The sequence below is a fragment of the Podarcis liolepis genome, assembly GCF_965112155.1.
Source record: "Podarcis liolepis genome assembly, chromosome: 16".
NCBI classification, from domain to species: Eukaryota; Metazoa; Chordata; class Lepidosauria; order Squamata; family Lacertidae; genus Podarcis; species Podarcis liolepis.
Window position 1 is genome coordinate 24,165,763 of NC_139567.1, and position 15,376 is coordinate 24,181,138.

Below are 15,376 nucleotides of genomic sequence, written 5' to 3' on the forward strand. Positions count from 1 at the left end.
GAAAAAAATATGCAATTGCAAATATAAAAGTAGTTATAAAACATCAAAAAGTACACAACCATACTAAACAATTTCCACATAAATCATAGTAAGATATAAAGTAAATATACAAAAAATAATAATATCAACAACAGCAACAACCCCCACAACAGAAACCTTGAACAATACCCCAACCCAAAGCTCTGTTAAGCAGCCTCAGTTTTTTGTAGCTGAATCAGTCAGGCCCTTGCCCTCTCAGGCTAGGTGGAAACTAGAGTTGCCATATTTTAAGAAGTAAAATCCGGATACCCCCAAAGTTGTTGAGCTTTTAAAAGGAAATTATGAAAGTTTACTTGCCGAAGATCCAGGACAAACCACCACCTTCCTCTCAGATGTCACTTCTGCCTTTGAAATTCCAGTAAAGTATGGCAGCCATAGAAAAGGCCTGCAAGGCAAGGAGCAGATTTTACAGAACTCATAGCCAAGATGGTCTCTGGATCAAATATCATTACTGGCTGGATACCTCTACCTACCTGACCCCCAAATTGGTTCAGGGCCTGGATTAAGTTGAGCACACAGTGACTCGACCTGAATCAGGGCCCTACCAGAAGCACTAAAACAGACCTTTGTGTTCATATATTTCTTCCCTGAGCTGCCTGCACCAAACACTATAATCTCAGGGGAGGGGAGGGGTGAGAAAGAGAAAGGACCTTCCTAAACTTTTCATATCATGTTATGTTGGGATCTCCGTAATGCTCTGGTGGAGAAGGGTTGCTAGGCAACATCTTAGGTCCCCCCCCCCTTTTTGGCAACAAAAGCAAAGTGGGAAGAGAAATTTGTTCTAATGGCGATTCTAAAGAGTAGCCACTGCAAGAGAATAATATCCCCTCAGGGGATAATGGGTTGGTTCTTTGTATTGTAGGGTTTCTTTTATCCTGACAGAGAGATGTTATCCTGTTCCTACCCAAGTTGTCCCAGTCACTGTTATCTCCAGATACTTCAGAGCCCGATAATGGCTTGCTAAATGCTGGAAACTATAGTAACAAAGAGATTTGGAAGACCACGCAGGGATCAGACTCATCAATTAGCGGCAGTCTGCAAAGTAGGTTATCTCTGTGTGTAGTATGAAGTAGAAACATTGTCAATGGTATACACCACTCTGGTAAATTTAAATTGGCTTTCAGGATCTTGGGAGACTAGAAAAGTGTCTGATCCAAATACACCCCCAAAGGGCAGAGTGATGATTAAAGATGCTCAGAATGGCCCCGGGACATTTTGCAGGTATTAAATTCCTGAGCTTATTGCCTAAGTCAGTGGCAGAGAACTAGTGGTCCTCCATTGGCTGTGCTGGCTGTGGCTGATGAGAGTAGGAGTCCAGCAACATCTGTAGGGCCAAATGATTTCCTGCCCTAGTTTATGTCAACTGCATAAAAGACATGGCATTGGGGAAGCAATGCAGGGCATTTTAAATCTGCTGCTACTCTTTCTTTCATGTTGTATATGCTTATATTTTGGCATCATCTGATGACACACTTCAAAAGTATAGCAGAGCTTTACTTATGAGCAAAGATATATATTTTTTTGACAAAATTTTGAAAATGTTATTTTTCGGCATCTTCCTGTACTCCAGTCCTTCACAGGAGAATGCAAGATAAAAATCACCTCCCTGGGATTTCCATATATGACTTTTGGGTGAGACTGTGTGTAGATGCAGATCTTATCAAGCTTAATCATAGAATTATAGAGTTGGAAGGGTCCCTGCAATGCAGGAATATGCAGCCGTCCCAAGCAAGGATCAAACCTGCAACTTTGACATTATCAGCACCATCCTCTAACCAATTGAACTATCCATCCACTAATGATTAAGGAAGAGCCGTAGCTCAGTGGTTGAATATCTGCTGTGCATGCAGAAGGCCCCAGGTGCAATCCCTGGCATTTACAAGTCGGCCTAATAGTGTTCCCTGTCTAGAACCCTGGAGAGCTGCTGCCAGCCTGGCATTGGAGGACCATGGGTTCCCATTTGTTTGTTTGTTTGGTTGGTTGGTTGTTTCCCGCCATTTTCCCTGATGGGACTCAAGGCAGCTCATCGCTGTTCTAGGAGCCTTTCACATATGAAAACAGGGGAGAGCACCTCAAGTGCAGATGACTCTGACGTACACCAGTAGATACCTTCCTGATAATGTACCATTTCAGACAGGAGGCAGGAGAAATTGCATGGGGCCATGGTGGATAGATCATTTAAAATACTGACTGTGTGCACCAGCTGTGAAAAAGGCCAATTCCATACAAAGCATTTATTAGGGAAGGAATTGAAGATAAGTCTGAGTGTAAACTAATAACCTTGTGCAAATCTATGTTAGCTTTATAAATAAGCCTGCAAAAGCTACAAGGCTGCAAAAACAAAAAATTACTAGCATACCAGGAGCTGAGAAAGGAGAAACAGAAAGCTCAATTTCTACACTGGGTATGGAAGAAAGGGATCTCTTCCTCTAGCAACCCACTTGATTTCCATTCTGGATGCAGAGAAGTGTAGAGTGCTCCATGCAGCCTCTACCAAACCACTGACTTGTCTGCATGCAGGGCTGTCCTTTGCCTGTATGGGTGTTTCATGCTGCTGCTGCTGAAGCAAGGAGAAGTGTCTGCTGTGGCTTCCAGGTTCCAGCAAGTTCTCATGAGAGCACAGCGAAATCTTGTGAAAGCCCCACAAGATCATTTGAGAGCCCCACAAGATCATGCTGTGCATCACATGGCTTCATCCTAGGATTCCTTGGAGGCAGCCATGGCAATTAACTTGGTTTAAAAGAGGAAAACTGGTTGTACCACCAGAACATCCCAATTAAGATCATAGCAGGCCGGGAATGGGAAATGTTGGAAAGGACAGTAGAGGCAGGTAGGAAAGGGCATCTCAACCTATTTGCACTTCCCTCTAAACCAGGGGTTCCCAGACTGTGGCCCATGGACTCTCCATTGGAATTAAAATTGTAAGGCAACAAAACACAATGTACAATATAAGAAAGCGAAGAAACAATTAAATACAATTTAAAAGCATCCAGCATTCAGCTTAGTACATTGCAAATTGCTACAATGGGGGGGGGGGAGAGAATCATGAAGTGGTCCACCAGGATTCACAGCAATTTTGAGAGCCTGTATGATGTAGTGGTTAGAGCTGAACTCAGACCTAGGAGACCCAGGGTTCAAATCCCCATTCAGCCATGAAGCTCATGGTGTGACCTTGGACAGTCACTGTGTCTTAGCCTAACCTAGTTGTGGGTATTAATTGAGAGGGGGGGGGGACCATGTGGACACCATCTTGAGCTCCTTGGAGGAAAAGGGATATAAATGCAATGAATAAAACAACAACACCCTCCTATCTGTTCTAATAACTCTTTATCTTTGAGCCAGACTTCAACCAGACAAGGTGAAGATTCCTTCAATTAGAGGAATGTTCTCTGTTAGGTAGGACACATGGCCACCTTAATGTCAACAGGCGTTTATAGAACCAAGGGGACACTGGCCCCAAAACATTTGGGAACCACTGCTCTACAAGATGGCTTCTGCAGCAACAGAGCTCCATTTTCCACCCACTTGGGGTCCATGCACAGAGCAACCCCTCATCAGCACTTTGGACAGCTCATTTGGACTTGGCAGACAGAGAGCTGAGTTAGAAATTCATTTATCCTTGTTGGCAGCATTGACTCGTCCATAACTTTTGATGGTGGCAGAGAATGAAGTGGGAAACTTGACCCTGGAAGCAATTTGCACTTGATCAAGTCCCATATAAGAGACTTAATTCCAGCACCAGTCCTGATTTGATCTGTCAATAACCCCATTCCTGTTTCCCATCTCTGCTTTCTGCTGGGCCTTGTAGCCACCTGGGTGCCGAGATGCTGACAGGAGCTGACAGTAGTGCGGACAGGCGACTGGACTGCAGCAATCGAGCTCTCAGCCTTAATCACACCCTGCTGGACATGCACTGCTCACTTCACATTATAGGGGAGAAAAAGGTGGACTTCTAGTCAGGCAAGGGAACAACAAGGGAAATTTATGCAGGCTAATCTGGTGCAAAAGGCAGAACGGAAGGCCTGCTGTAAACTTTCTGGAGAGAATTCCCAGCCTAGATCCATTGTCTGTCATTGCTTCAGGGACTGTGCTCAGACTGACAGCAGTTATTCCAGGAAGAGATTTTGCAACAACTGGGCAAAAGAATTGTTGAATTGTTGAAGCCCCTCATGTTATCACAATATTGCCAAGATTCTGAATGACTCTGTTAATTTTGATTTCTGATTTTGCCAAGTTCACTTTGCCCTATTTTTATATCAATTGTGTGTGTTTTTTTAGTGTTAATTTTTATGCATATTTCCCCTATGCATGTTTGTACACACTTCTACCATATGCATATTATATGCATATGGTGACAATATTCCCTAATATAATGCATTTTTGTCCATTCTTTTACCAATATAGATGTATTGGTAAACAATATAAACATGCCAACAAATTTTGTTCCCTTGGATATTAACTTTCACCCCAACATATCTACCTTGTTCATCAGAAAATATCAGTTTTGGGCAAAATAAGGAATGTATATATAGAACAACTCCATTCTTTTCTTCAGGTCCTGCAGAGATAAATTCCTCACCTAATTTTTTTTTTAATCAAAACTTTTATATTCTTTTTCCTAGTATGTGTTGCTTGTAAAAAAATTAGATCCAATTTCAGTTTTTTCAAATAATGAAGTATCTTTTTTCCCCTATTGAGGAGAATGTGCTCCATTTGTATTCCATGTTAATCCAGAGCTGGGCCGATTATTTTGCCAAACCTGTAGCTACAGCTCCCAATTTTGTTTCTTCAGTCTCATCCATTTGCATTTCTTCCATTTCCAATTAGAATTTCACCGTAGAGTCTCTTGCTTTCTGTACTGAATCCAGGAAAACTCTTTGTTGCTTAAATGTAAAAATAACTCCCCTTGGTCTGTCCTATCTAAATTGGATTGTTTTCTGCTTAAGTTTACTTGTCAAAAAAGGGTAGCCTTTTCTTTTACACAGTACCTCAGTGTGATTTCTTTCAATACAATCTCACTGCTGATTGGCCTGATGGGCCACCTGACCCTTCCCCATTTTGAGTCTTCTTCCCAGGGGAGTTGGAATGTGGCAAATTCTCACCCACTCAGGGGTAGGAGCTGCAATTCCCCAGTATGGGTATTTTTTCATGCATACCTTTGCTGGAGAACTGTATTGCAAAATTATCCAACCAAGATGAGAATTTTGAAGGACAGCCGAATATTGCTTTCCATATCAGGTTAGGGAGTGCAAATTTGTTAGGTTTACAAACCAAACCGCAATTCCTCAAACATTCCAACTTCTGGTATTAAATAAGTAGTAAATGGAAATGGTGCTAAACCAAAACAGAAACATTGTCAAATTGGTTTGAAACCAGTTAGATGACAGCCAACCATGTGGCAACCAAATCCTGGACATGAATTAAGTTGTGGTTGTGCAGAAATGATGTGAGGATACAATCTTGGTACAGTCTGCATGGATCATTTGGACTCTGCCCAATATTATGTTGCCTGAATGCTTCCAGGATGCTGACCAGATGAAAAGCACTGTTCCAAATCCTGCTTGTAGCTGGCCAAAAAACCCACTCAGAATAAAGGTACACCCCTACTTTTCCCCACTGGGTTCTCCATTCTCCAGGTCTCAGTATTTCATAGTAAATAGCAAAATCTACTCCTTTGTGAAACTTCTGTTGAGGCTCACTAGGTTTCCCTTCAGTTTTGCAGAAGATACCCTTTGAAATTCACCTTGCATTTTATATGGGATGAAAATCCATGGAAACCTAAACATATCTGAGATGTTTCCTGGGTGTTATCACAGTGCTTTCGATTTCCCCTCAAAAGTTATCAGGTGTTTTGCCTATTCTCTGTCTCCATGGTCAGAAGAAACAATGCTTCTGAAAACCAGTTGCTGAAACCACAGGACCTGAGAGTGCTGCTTGCAGGTTTCCCACAGGCATCCAGTTGGCTACTTTGAGAACAGGATGCTGGACCAGATGGGCCACTGGTCAGATTCAGCAAGTTTCTTCTTATGTTCTTATTAGGAAAGGAATCGATAATTTTGCCTGAGCAGTAACCTCTGAATTCTCCTTGGTTTTTGCTTTAGGTAAAATTCAGTGTCAGCTCTAGTAATTACCCATTCCTGATATAAACAGCTAAGCACATTGCTAACCTTCCCATTGCTGGGCTCAATACCTCTTCATGCTAAACCATCATGGGGAAAATGATGGATTTTGACTTCCATTGACCTTGCCTGCATCTCACTAATGATGCAAAGAGGTGGATGGTTGTGGGAGGGAAAGTTCCCCTGCTGCCTTTGAGTGATGCACCCATGCCCTGTGATGACCCTCAGCCCATCACATGCAACTACTGATATCATTAGAGATTGTAATGAGTGACCCAACACTGTTTAAAATCCTGCCTCCATCTATGACCCAATGAACCCATCTGGTGCTACGTTCCATGCAGATTTACAGCATATTGCAGGGGTCTCTCTAAATTTTGCTCATGCAAAGGGACAAGCTGCCTTTTGGGGGGGGGGAGACACATCCCATTAGAGGAGAACTCTTGAGATTGAGCTCAATTAAAATAAAGTCACTTATTATCCAGTTTCTGAGCTTGTTCGTAGTGCTATGCTTCAACAGGACACTTCTTTATGCATTTTGTCTGTTTCTCTTTACCCCTTGAAAGTTGACTGCCTCCTTGATGTAGCCAGTAGTTCTGATCCTTCCATTTTAGCAAGTATTCTCAGAGAAGCTCTAGGAAGAGGCTGTTGTGGTGAGGAGAGGGCTCTGGAGCCTTTCTCTGGTGCCATGGTCAACAGAGAAGGGGGTCAGCGAGTGAAGCCAGCATTGACTTGCGTGGCAAGGCCCCAGACCCCCCAGCTCCCCAAAATAAATACACCAACACAAGTATATTGGGTTAATGGGATAATTAAGGCCACAACTTTATTGGTTACAGATGTGAACAGTTTGGCTTAGGCAATTGGGTGAAACAAGACTATAACCTGACTCCTGCCTGACTGCAGGAAGTTTCTATAAGGGTCAATCACTGAAAGGGGGGAGCCCTGTGATGTACATCAAATGAGCCACACACCCCCGGTCACCTTTGGGGTTGTGGTATAGCCCTAGCCCATGCCCAGGCTTCAGACAGGAACCACACACCCGGATCCCTTTAACGGGATCCATCAAAACCCAATTGCCTGGCCCGGGATGTGACGTGGCCAAGGATGCCTCTGATGTGGGCTGCGTTCCTCCACCCACTACCAGGTCACTGAGAGGACCCAGATTCCCACCCGCAAAGCAGCCCTCCAAAAAAGGAGAGCTGACTTCTCTGCACTTGCTCAGTTTAAAATGTTGCTTCATGAACTGCTAATGCCCTGAACTAATCCACATCTCAAGCTAAACTAGCAAGGGAAATGCTTGTCTCTTTTTATTCGAAGCCCATGTTGGCAAAGGTACATTTTCTAATTGCTTTGCTACAGATCTCTCTCTTGCACAGGTTGCAAGGCCACCGACGAGACGAGCTACTTTTGCAAAAGGCTAATGCAACTGCTGTCTGTTTCTGCCTCCCTCCATCCCTCATTTTTTAAAAGTAGGTATTGTGCACCTTTGTTAACAAGAAATGCAAGCCCTTCCATTTTCTTGCAATCAAGCTCCCTCTTCCTGCAAGTGGCCTTGATGGAAGCATGAAAAAAGAAATGGCCATTAATAACCTTTACAGGTAATGAAATGGAAGAGAGGATAGCTGGGGGGGGGGGATAACACTCCCTGGGTGGGTATGCAGAAAAGCCTAGGCAGAAAAAAGGAGAGGACATAATAATATAATATTATTGGAGAAGCATCAAGGCTCAGTGGCTAATCAGAATGTGATCACTTTGTTTGCTTTTAAATGCCCCTCTACTCTTTTATCTGCACAAAGCCTTCCACCAAAATGGGAGGAATGGGTGCCTAAAGTTCTGCATAGTGGTGGGCAGAGGTCTCATTCCTTGTTGTTGGAGACAAAACTAAGTCTTCCTTCTCTTCTCTTACCACTTCCCCTACCAGAGCCACCCAGCCTCCTGAAGAGGTGACTGTGCTTGTGTTGCATATGGAAAGGAAGATGGACAGCTTTTATCCTGACAAGTCAGTGGCTCCTGACAGTTCTCCATCAAGCTGCAAGCTGGAGAAGCAGCATCAGTGTATGGAAGACATGATGTGCATCTACTGAATGCAGCAGGCAGCCCTTCTTTCAATTCCAGGAAAGGAAGCCCCTGAAGCAGGAAGTGTGTGTTGTGGTGGGCTCTTACATCCAAAGTGTTGGGAAGCAGCATGCCATGAAAGGGAATGAGTATGGTCTCCCCAAGGGGCCTCCTGACTTTCCACCTCATTTCTAGAAAATCTTCTTGCATCCTGCAGAATTTCACAGATGAAGTTGTAACATCTCAATTGTTGCTCCAAGGATCACTAGCCAAGCTTCCCACCCCTTGCCCCAGTTATGTCTTGCAGAAGGCTTTCCTCAGTCTCCTGCATTCACTTCCTCCATGTTATGGGATCTCTGGGAGACAAATGTGGCCCTCCAAGCCTCTCTGTCTGGCTCTTGAGGGTCTCCCTAGGCCACCTTCCCACCTTCCTTGGCCACACCCCACTGAACTTGCTATGCACACCCTCCTCCAGTTTTTCTACCTGTCTTCATATCTGAATTGGAATGATGCCTCTTGCTTGTCTGGGTGGACAGATGTATGTGTAGAAACCTCCAGCTTTTGCATGGCTAAACTGTGGCCTATGGCACAAGGATGAAGAGTTGCACTCATTTTCCAATTCATCATTGGCATGTGGCTCCTGGAAGGTTGCCCACATGAGAATGTGGCCCTTGAACTAAAAAGGTTCCCCATCCCTCATTCATTCCCACTGCAACAGCCTATACTTTACTGCTTTTTTTAAAAAACCTGGTTCTTAAGGTTTAAGATAAGTTAGAAAATAGGATGGCCCTGAAATGCATTATCCGTAGAGCTATACACAGCCCCTGATCTACCCCATGGTCCTAATTTCTGACTTCTAGTTCAAGCTGGTCAACCAACCATCTGTCCCTCCCTGGATCCACCCCCAAAGCAATTCAAGGTCTCCGAAGTCCAACACTCTGACCACAACATTCACACTGAAGAATGATTTACCAGGGACAGAGAGAAGAAAACTGGAACTCTCCCCGGTAATCACGGCAAGTTGGAAAGCAAGTTATTGATGCTTTGGGGGAGATTAGCTTTTAAAAGGAAACTTTCTTTAATATCTGCCATCTCTAGCAGATTCTCCTGCATTATGCATAACTCCATAAGTCTGCTTAAGAAACATCCCTTTTTGAGGTTTATAAAAACCCTAAATTGTGGCCTGCTGGGTGACTTCAGCATTCAAATATAGCAGGGGGATCAGGTTGTTGAAAAATGCATTAAAATATCTGAGTCCCTTTGCAAATCACAGAATCAGCCCAAGACAAGCTCAGTCTGTAATGCAGAAAAGCAATCAGCAGATGATTGACCAATCAATAAGGAACAGCACAAGTGATTGGCAGGTGGATCCCCTGAGATAAGAATTCTATAGCTTGAAGAAGGGACATTCCTGGGAGGTGAGTGTGATTACTGTTCAGGATCACAATCCTCCATAAAGTTTTCTCCTCAACATGCTGTGTTTCAACTGGGCCATGAGACTCTCTCACGCACATACCCAAACGCACACCTTGTGTAAAAGCCTGTATTCTTAGGGGGATTGCCTGCCAATATATATCTTCACAAGTGAGCCCCAGGGTTTATTTAAGGGTTTGTTGCATGCAGCCACATTGGGGTTCCAGTTAAGAGATGATATGCATGAACAGCAGAATCACACAGTGTTGCTTTTCCTGAATTGCATCACTTAAGGCTGCAGGGAGGGGATGGCATGCACAAATGCTCCTCTAATCAGCCAAAGAAATGCTCTCTGCACATAGAAAACAAACACCATTGTTATTTCTGCTTGAAATAGAATGCTGCCACCCCTTTCTCATTCCTGGATTGTGTCCTAGCACAGCTGGCAGCAACAGAGCTCTGATGGACCTGCTCTGGCTCTTCATCTCTGACCCTTCCTTCTCTTCTCCCCCCAAAACTGCCACATAAAGCTCTTTGTGGGTGTGTTTGTACAACACACATGTATGACTACTGGTTTTCAGGGGTGCTAATTAAGATGGCCAGCATCCTGTCCTGGCTGTGAATAAGAGTCCATAGAGTACTGTAGAACTGGTTGTCTCCTGCTCAAACTGCAGGGCCTTGGATAGCTCCAAGCAGACAACTTGGGCACCATGTTGCCTAGCCTTAGCACTCTCCCCTCTTGCCCCTGCAAGCCTTGGACTGATCACCTCTTGGGGAGCAATCAGCTCCACGCCGCCATTTCTGAATGGCAGGAAACCAGAAGCCTAAAGCAGTATCACTTTAAGCAGACACGGTTTCCCCCAAGGAATCCTGGGAACCGTAGTTTGTTAAGGGTGCTGAGAGTTGCTATGAGATCCCCTATTCCTGTGACAGAGCTATAATGACCAGGATTCTCTGGGAAGAGGGATGACAAACCACTCTGGAAAATTATTTTATCATTGATTGCACTGCATTTTTACCCCACATTTTTCTCAAGGGGGCTCACATAGTTCTCCCCCTCCTCATTTAATCCACACAACAACCCTGTGAAGTGGGTTAGGCTGGGAGGCAGTTGTTGGCTCAAGCCTTATAGCTAAATGGAATTTGAAACCTGGTCTCCCAGGTCCTGGCCTGACACTCTAACCACAGGTTCTCAAAGTTCACACTGAAATTATAGGTCTGTGTGGGGAATAGGGGTCTCCTAGCAGCTCTCAGCACCCTTAACAAACTACACTTCCTAAGATTCTTTGGGGGAAGCCATAACTGTTCAAAGTAGCACAGTATTGCTTTCAGTGTATAGTGCAGATGGGGCCTCGCGCTCATACACCTGTTGGCTGCCCTAATGAAATCTGAAACCATTTCCTGAAAATATACTTCATGGTGTACTACAGCCTTCCCCAGTTTGGTGCTCTTCAGATGTTTGGAGCTATAAATCCCAACTTCTGAAACAAATGCAGCTGTTCTGATTGAAATTCTAATCCAAAACACCTGCAAGGCACCTGGTTGGAGTAAGCTGTCGTCCTTCCATAGCCACTTATCTGGGGACTGGGTTGCTTCCATACAAGTAGACAATCTACAAAAATGCAAACATTTTTGTAGATTGTCACATTTTGCAACACAGAGGTTTGTGTTCGTTCCATACAAGTAGAGACAGCTTCTGTTTCTGCAGAAGACCAGAAATCAAGAGTCTGCACCATAACATGACTGTTCATATTGTCCATATGATTCATGAACCTATCCTTTAGTGCCTTCCTCCCCTCACCCACATTTTGACACAGAAATTGCTCAACTGTTTTGAAATAACTGCACAATGTTTATTTATGAGCTTTTAATGATGCTCAATAAAAATAATTGTTACCATCTTAATTAAGACAAGTCATATTTATGAATATTTGAGACACATTTCTGGATAGATAAATAATGCCAGCTAATGTTGCATTGACACAACATTAAGCCTCCCATTAACATCCTTTGAGGACAGAATTCATAAAAGTCCCAGGAAGAATTACAATGATGCTCAGTGCTGAAACATAAAAGAAGCCACTCTGCAATTTATTTATTTTTTGGCCTGACTTGATACCAAGGCTTCTGACAATATTATTATATTACCCATGATGTATTTCACTAGCAAAGTGAACACTTGCCACTGCCTGTGTTTGACAGCTGGAGTATTTCTCTCTCTCTCTCTCTCTCTCTCTCTCTCTTTCACACACACACACACACACCTAGCTTAAGAAGTGGACACTTTGTATGGAACATGCCCAAATGAAGTATGTCCCATATAAAGCCATGACAACCCCTATACCCCTACCCTTTCCAACACTTATACTCTATCGTTTAGGATAGAGGAGATGACGTCAGCCAGTCACACACCTCCAGCAAGTCCTTCCATAGATCACCTGTCCCCTAAACCAGGAACTCTGCTTCAGGATATGTGTGCAATAATAATAGGTTACAGAGTGCCTCAGGGCACGTACAAAGCACAATCCTTCATCATGGACTAACTACTTCTCATATTTGGGTGACTAGAGAATTGGAGCTGCAGTGCAGTCCCACACAATCAATACTAACCTGCAGCACCTGCCCTGTGCAATTGCCTCTCTGCAGGTATTAAGCACTGCATTTTTATGCCTGCTGAATACTCAAATAAGAAATAAATAGACAAGCCTTGTAAAAGGACTGGTACCAGCCAGGCATATTGCTCATTTATATGAAATGCAGAAGTGATTCTTATATTGTATGCTGATATTTGTAAGTGTTATATGTTGCTTTGAAATTTCTGAAAGACAAGGTGATTTGCAAGAGAGGGCAATGGGGAGAAAAGCAGAAATATAATAATAATAATAATAATAATAATAATAATAATAATAATAATGTTTTATTATTTATACCCCACCTATCTGGCTGGATTTCCCCAGCCACTCTGGGCAGCTTCCAACAAAAGATTAAAAATATATTAAAACATCAGTCATTAAAAACTTCACTAAACAGGGCTACCTTCAGATGTCTTCTAAAAATGTCCCTGTCTCCAGTGACCCCCTTGGGTACTTTGCCAGGTCTCGTGGCTATGAGCTACCCTTTCCTGGTTCCTTTTGAACACTCCCAATGAAAAGTGTGTCCTAACTTCATTGGGAAAAGGTTGTGTTCAAGATGCCCTGTTGGGGATATGAAGAATGCTCCATCTGCAATGCCCATTCTGTGATGGCTCATTTACATTCAAAAGTCACCCCTTGAGAGTGCAGTTATCAAATGATAGCAGGCATGTATGAATTGAGGTTTTACTTTATCAGCTCCACTTTGCCTATCTGTTGCTATGATATCCAAAGTGAAAGTAGGAATCACGGTTATTAGAGACTTCAATTGATGCCATTTATAGCTCAGAGCAAATTTGCCAATTATCTTTTTTTGAGGGGAAGTGGGGACCTGTACAGATCTGCATAAATAAACTACGTACACTATTTGCCGTTGAATCTCTTTAGTCTATAGACAGAATCTATAAGCTCTCTAAAGGCCCTTGACAATTCTTCTCCTAATGTTCCATTCAATAGTCTTGGTTCACAAATAGGAAATCCCTGGGCTAATGAATCAATTTAGTCATGCTTGTTATCTTATTAAATGCTCTTGGCTTTAACAAAAATAATTGTGTGTTCAAGAAAGTGAGAGCAGATAACGCCAGCCAGAAATGGCTCTAATTCAGGCTTGTTAGCTACGGGCTTCACAAAATTATCTTGGATTCGATCACAAAACAAATGCTGGCTTCTTAAGACGTGGCTGTATCACTCTAATCAGATGCACTTTTTTGAGTGAATGTGATCCCTGTAAGCACATACAGGGACTGTTGAACCAAAACGGTTTACTTTGCTTACATTTGCCTCTGTGAATGTCAAAATGTACCTCCTAATTTCAGCGATTTCCTGCAATCCTTGTATCAGCGATTCCCCCCCCCAAAAAAACTGCTTTTCTTGGCATCCTTTTCCTTTTTCATTGTCCTTGCCAGGATCCCCTCTCCTGATCAAGGAGACCTCTTCTGAGGAAGAGGTGTGGGCAGGGACGCGGACTTATAAAAAATATTGGGGGGGCCCGGGAAAGCTCATGAATAATAAATAAGCTCATGAATATGCAAATAAAGTGGCACCGCCTCCTCGTGAGCGAATAGGGGAGAGCGTGCTGCGCCTATTAATCAGCTCCGAAGGGTGGAGCTTTTGCTCGGGAGGGAGGGCAGGAGGCATGCAGCCCGACCCTGTGCATTTTGGGCTGGGGGAGCGACGGCGATGGCGCTCTGCTGGAGGGGCGGCAGAGATTATTGGGGGGCGGAGCCCCCCCAAACGAATTTTTGAGGGGGCTCGGGCCCCCTCAAGCCCCATGGAGTCGGCGCCTATGGGTGTGGGACCCCTTGAAGAAACCCAGTACAACTGAGGACCTGGAGAAACTGCAAGTCCCAAGGCAGTCTGAAGTGCCCCATCTCAAGGATGTCTCACCAAGGTTTCCTGATAGCTCCCCCAACCACATCCCAAGTGGTGCCTTGACCCCCAGTTTCCACATTTTGTCCCACAGAAGCAAAGGTGGTAGCAAACTTGATGGGAAGCTCTCATGGGAAAAGGAGGAAGATTCAGTTGTTGGAATGGAGAAAATGGACAGGGAGACATATTTATCCCCCTCTCGTTATAGGCTGGTTTTTTGGGGGGAGGGGGGGGACAGGCTATATGGGTCCCTTCCAAACCTGTGATTCTGTATCAAGGAGGCTTAGAATCTTTCAGAAGAGGTGGCTGAAGTGGTCAGAGCAATTCCTTTGTTAATGGTCAGTTAAGTACCCTGTTTCTGTAGAGACAAATGTGTGGGCCTTTTCCCACCTCACCCAGCTGGATGCCATATCATCTTAGGAAGAAGAAGAACCATAAACTAGGCAAGTTTGGTTTGGTGTGTATTTTGGCTGTTGCTGGAAGCTGGAAACACAGAGGTTTGCCTTGCTCTGTGCTGGACCCAGAGCTGTGGCTTGGGGTTTCCATGGAAACCTAATGGGGAAGCAAGATCTGTATACCTGAAGGAGCGTCTCCACCCCCATCGTTCAGCCCAGACACTGAGATCCAGTGCTGAGTGCCTTCTGGTTGTTCCCTCACTATGAGAAGTGAGGTTACAGGAAACCAGGCAGAGGGCCTTCTTGGTAGTGGCGTGTGGAACACCCTCCCATCAGATGTCAAGGAAATAAGCAACTATCTGACTTTCAGAAGACATCTGAAGGCAGCCCTGTTCAGGGAAGTTTTTAATGTTTGATATTTTATTGTGTTTTTAGTATTCTGTTGGGAGCTGCCCAGAGTGGATGGGGAAAAATAACAACAACAACAACAATTGGAGTGTTGATGTTGTCAGCCCTTCCATCCTATGCTCAGGTTGTATATATATATATAAATAAAACCGTATATTGTAAATACACCACAGTCTCCATTGACCTTCATTCCAAGGGAACCAAACCATGGGTAACTGCTAGAACCCCTTTGCTGCTCAGAGATTAGGGGGCACAAAGCAATATAATTGCAATAGTCACTTCAGAAGTAGTGACAGTGCAGAACAAAACTGCTGGCAAATGGTCATCTCACTGAATATTCATGTTCTTTTAGTGCTGTTCTGGAACTTATTGTGCCCTCTGGCTGCTGATGCTGCTTCTTGGCACCATTCTTCTTCTCCTCAGCTTCACTGTGCCATTTCATCCTATT